We start from the raw sequence: 5,062 nt of genomic DNA on the forward strand, positions 1-5,062 counted from the left end.
ATTGTTTCTCACTGTATGCTGCTGCTGTTGTTGTTGTTGTTGTTGTTGCTGCTGCTGTTTTAACTGTTTCTGTTGCCAAGCAATTCGTTGTGCTTCCTCCTGTTGAATTTCCAACAAACTCTTCACAGGTGCATTGCAGTTACCAGATCTATGGCATAAAAACATCCATATATTTTTTAAGCAAATTTTTCAAAATTGTGATGTTATGTCTTTACTATAAGTGATGAAATATGAAAAAAAAACCCATAAATTTTTTTAAAGCATATGAAAAATTAAAACTTCCATTTCAAGCTAAATTTTCTATTTCTTAAATTTATTAAAAAGTAAACAGTTAATGCAATGTCAATTTCTTTCATTTATAGTTTTCATTAAACTTTAGATTAAGATAGCATTACAATTTTCTTTAAAAAAATCAATAAACATTTTTGTTTCAACATTCTGTTAAGTTAGTGTTTTTTTTTTTTTTTATAGAATGTTATCATAAAGATTATATGCACCAACTATTTAAACTTATATTTACCTCTGTGCCCAAGTTAGTGAACTTTTGTTTGATTGAGTCTGTTGTAAAACTTGCATTTGCTGTAGCTGTAGTTGTAATCGTTTCTAAAGCATTAGAAATTTTCAAATTAAATTTTATGCAAAATTACAAGAAATAAATTATCAAAATATCAGATCGTACCTCATTCTGTTCTTGCTTTTCTTTCTCTTCTTGTAATTTTTGAATTTCTGTTAATGATAAAGCAGACAGTTGTGTTGTAGGTGTCTGACCCCCCCAAGCAGGTGCCTAAGTTTATAATATTCAATGTATTAAAACACTATTATTATTCTATTCTTATTACAATTATATTTTAGGTAGATTAAAAATAAAAATTAACTATAATACTTTCTTATAGAAAATATTCTAAAATTGACATCAAATTACAAACACAATTGTTTTATTTCAATTTCTTGATGCCAATTAGCAATTTATCTCTACTTTTCTCTTTTAAATATGTTAAAATATTTTCGTTCTTTTCATGTTATCTGATAAAGACAATTTTTTAAATTTCAATTTCTTTCCTACCTTACCTTTTTGAATGCCAACTTGCATAAAAGCAAGATGCCTTTCAGGATTCTGCTTAAACAAACATGCAGAATTAAATTATGTATAATTTTCAACATATAACATCTTAGATCAAACTGCATGACATACTGTTGGATTTTTAGAATGTGCTTTTGCAAAGTAATTTAATAAAGAAACCATTCCAATATGAGATTTTAGAACATTAAAGGAGTCCTAAGCCGAAGTCCAATAATGAAAGATTTGTTATTTGGACTTACTTGATGACTCATATGTAAAGTCATCTGTTAAAATAAGGAATATGTGTAGAATATGTTGTAGCAACAAAAAACTATATTTATAGGGTTCAAAGAAATTAATTTTGAAGTACTGAAAATGTTCTAAATAACAATTATTCAGAAATACTGAATGAATTGTTTGCAACACATACAACTATTAACCTTAATTTTAAATCCAGTAAGCTTTAATTCAACTTTAACAAATGTTTTTGATCTACTAATGGCTCTGTTGCAAATCTATAAAGTTTAATATCGTCTGGAATGTACTGTACATGTGAATGTTACAATATTTAAAATTTAGGAATATAGTTGAATTTCAAAAGTTGTTCTATGAGTTCATCTAAAGTTGTGTGATAAATAATTATATAAATTTAATAAAAGCCATATATACACAACAAACTAGATCACTGTAATACATGATTCATGATTTAAAATATAAGGCAATAAGAATTCTCTATCAGGAGAAACTTCTAACATATAAGAGTTAAATTACAAATAAATGTTGCTAAATCGACAAGTGCTTTCGACAATAATTATTTTTGTCTTCATCAGGTCGTTAAAACATTTAAAATCCTTTTTTGAATACAAATAACAAATCGTTCCAAGCGTATTAACGTTTTGGAATGAAAGCAACGGTAGAACATAATAAAACTTTTAAATAAAAACATGCACGATTAAATGCGCATGCGTTAAACGCCTCCAAATTGTGGAGCTAGATACGTTGTTTTAGATAGTTATACAAATTGATCCACAAAGGGGACAAATCAAGTGTGGAGGTGTTGCAGGGCTTTAGTATGTTGGTAAGGAGGGCTTCCCAAATATACACAAGATTTCTGTTATTGCAATGTCTTAGTATGGCCACTTTGCCCCACAATGGAGTATGTTGGTGTTGTAATGCAATTCTAGCAAGTTCGGTTTCCTTCTTGCCTTCCCTGATGGAATATTGATAGCAACATACCCCATTGTGGGGCGAAGTGGCCATACTAATACATTGCAATAACAGAAATCTTGTGTATATTTGGGAAGCCCTCCTTACCAACAAATTAAAGCCCTGCAACACTCCCACACTTGATTTGTCCCCTTTGTGGATCAATTTGTATAACTATCTAAAACAACGTATATAGCTCCACAATTTGGAGGCGTTTAACGCATGTGAATTTCCAACAAACTCTTCACAGGTGCATTGCAGTTACCAGATCTATGGCATAAAAACATCCATATATTTTTTAAGCAAATTTTTCAAAATTGTGATGTTATGTCTTTACTATAAGTGATGAAATATGAAAAAAAAACCCATAAATTTTTTTAAAGCATATGAAAAATTAAAACTTCCATTTCAAGCTAAATTTTCTATTTCTTAAATTTATTAAAAAGTAAACAGTTAATGCAATGTCAATTTCTTTCATTTATAGTTTTCATTAAACTTTAGATTAAGATAGCATTACAATTTTCTTTAAAAAAATCAATAAACATTTTTGTTTCAACATTCTGTTAAGTTAGTGTTTTTTTTTTTTTTTATAGAATGTTATCATAAAGATTATATGCACCAACTATTTAAACTTATATTTACCTCTGTGCCCAAGTTAGTGAACTTTTGTTTGATTGAGTCTGTTGTAAAACTTGCATTTGCTGTAGCTGTAGTTGTAATCGTTTCTAAAGCATTAGAAATTTTCAAATTAAATTTTATGCAAAATTACAAGAAATAAATTATCAAAATATCAGATCGTACCTCATTCTGTTCTTGCTTTTCTTTCTCTTCTTGTAATTTTTGAATTTCTGTTAATGATAAAGCAGACAGTTGTGTTGTAGGTGTCTGACCCCCCCAAGCAGGTGCCTAAGTTTATAATATTCAATGTGTTAAAACACTATTATTATTCTATTCTTATTACAATTATATTTTAGGTAGATTAAAAATAAAAATTAACTATAATACTTTCTTATAGAAAATATTCTAAAATTGACATCAAATTACAAACACAATTGTTTTATTTCAATTTCTTGATGCCAATTAGCAATTTATCTCTACTTTTCTCTTTTAAATATGTTAAAATATTTTCGTTCTTTTCATGTTATCTGATAAAGACAATTTTTTAAATTTCAATTTCTTTCCTACCTTACCTTTTTGAATGCCAACTTGCATAAAAGCAAGATGCCTTTCAGGATTCTGCTTAAACAAACATGCAGAATTAAATTATGTATAATTTTCAACATATAACATCTTAGATCAAACTGCATGACATACTGTTGGATTTTTAGAATGTGCTTTTGCAAAGTAATTTAATAAAGAAACCATTCCAATATGAGATTTTAGAACATTAAAGGAGTCCTAAGCCGAAGTCCAATAATGAAAGATTTGTTATTTGGACTTACTTGATGACTCATATGTAAAGTCATCTGTTAAAATAAGGAATATGTGTAGAATATGTTGTAGCAACAAAAAACTATATTTATAGGGTTCAAAGAAATTAATTTTGAAGTACTGAAAATGTTCTAAATAACAATTATTCAGAAATACTGAATGAATTGTTTGCAACACATACAACTATTAACCTTAATTTTAAATCCAGTAAGCTTTAATTCAACTTTAACAAATGTTTTTGATCTACTAATGGCTCTGTTGCAAATCTATAAAGTTTAATATCGTCTGGAATGTACTGTACATGTGAATGTTACAATATTTAAAATTTAGGAATATAGTTGAATTTCAAAAGTTGTTCTATGAGTTCATCTAAAGTTGTGTGATAAATAATTATATAAATTTAATAAAAGCCATATATACACAACAAACTAGATCACTGTAATACATGATTCATGATTTAAAATATAAGGCAATAAGAATTCTCTATCAGGAGAAACTTCTAACATATAAGAGTTAAATTACAAATAAATGTTGCTAAATCGACAAGTGCTTTCGACAATAATTATTTTTGTCTTCATCAGGTCGTTAAAACATTTAAAATCCTTTTTTGAATACAAATAACAAATCGTTCCAAGCGTATTAACGTTTTGGAATGAAAGCAACGGTAGAACATAATAAAACTTTTAAATAAAAACATGCACGATTAAATGCGCATGCGTTAAACGCCTCCAAATTGTGGAGCTAGATACGTTGTTTTAGATAGTTATACAAATTGATCCACAAAGGGGACAAATCAAGTGTGGAGGTGTTGCAGGGCTTTAGTATGTTGGTAAGGAGGGCTTCCCAAATATACACAAGATTTCTGTTATTGCAATGTCTTAGTATGGCCACTTTGCCCCACAATGGAGTATGTTGGTGTTGTAATGCAATTCTAGCAAGTTCGGTTTCCTTCTTGCCTTCCCTGATGGAATATTGATAGCAACATACCCCATTGTGGGGCGAAGTGGCCATACTAATACATTGCAATAACAGAAATCTTGTGTATATTTGGGAAGCCCTCCTTACCAACAAATTAAAGCCCTGCAACACTCCCACACTTGATTTGTCCCCTTTGTGGATCAATTTGTATAACTATCTAAAACAACGTATATAGCTCCACAATTTGGAGGCGTTTAACGCATGCACATTATAATCGCGCATGTTTTCATTTAAAAGTTTTATTATGTTCTACCGTTGCTTTCATTCCAAAACGTTAATACGCTTGGAACGATTTGTTATTTGTATTCAAAAAAGGATTTTAAATGTTTTAACGACCTGATGAAGACAAAAATAATTATTGTCGAAAGCACTTGTCGATTTAGCGAC

General features: G+C 29.0%; 2 long non-coding RNA genes across 2 annotated transcripts; both read right to left on the reverse strand.

The window, feature by feature from the left end:
• Positions 1–63: 63 nt before the first annotated feature.
• On the reverse strand, positions 64–789 carry LOC111632702. The gene is made up of 3 exons (XR_002757907.1): positions 680–789; positions 521–603; positions 64–148 (listed from the first exon to the last, which is right to left on the reverse strand). It is a non-coding gene; the product is annotated as an uncharacterized LOC111632702 (long non-coding RNA).
• A 1,701-nt stretch (positions 790–2,490) lies between these two features.
• Positions 2,491–3,181, reverse strand: LOC111632705. Its single transcript, XR_002757908.1, has 3 exons — positions 3,068–3,181; positions 2,909–2,991; positions 2,491–2,536 (listed from the first exon to the last, which is right to left on the reverse strand). It is a non-coding gene; the product is annotated as an uncharacterized LOC111632705 (long non-coding RNA).
• Between the last annotated feature and the right edge of the window lie 1,881 nt (positions 3,182–5,062).

Source organism: Centruroides sculpturatus, unplaced genomic scaffold, assembly GCF_000671375.1.
Source record: "Centruroides sculpturatus isolate CEXI.00-Female unplaced genomic scaffold, Cexi_2.0 scaffold787, whole genome shotgun sequence".
Classification (NCBI taxonomy): domain Eukaryota; kingdom Metazoa; phylum Arthropoda; class Arachnida; order Scorpiones; family Buthidae; genus Centruroides; species Centruroides sculpturatus.